Genomic DNA, 420 nt, shown 5'->3' with positions numbered 1-420 from the left:
TGAATTTTAATAAATTATCCTTTTACAAAAAGGATTTTCATTATCTTAAAAATAGAAACTAATAATTAAAGAATTCTAACAAATATATACTATTTCAAACTTATCTCATATAAAATTTAAATATTATAAAATATATTTAAATATAATTTATTTACATATTAGGAAATTTGTATCTATAATAATAATTAGTTGTAGTAGTGTTGACGACAACGACGACAACAACAACAACGACAATGACAACAACAACAACGACAACGACAACAACAACAACGACGACAACAATAACAACAACAACAACAATAACATGAACAACAATAACAACAACAACAACAACGACAACAACAACGACAACGACAACAACGACAATGACAGCAAACAACAACAACAATGAAAACGACGACACCAACAACGAAAACAACG

The sequence above is a fragment of the Capsicum annuum genome, chromosome 7, assembly GCF_002878395.1.
Source record: "Capsicum annuum cultivar UCD-10X-F1 chromosome 7, UCD10Xv1.1, whole genome shotgun sequence".
NCBI lineage: Eukaryota > Viridiplantae > Streptophyta > Magnoliopsida > Solanales > Solanaceae > Capsicum > Capsicum annuum.
This window is presented reverse-complemented; position numbering follows the sequence as displayed.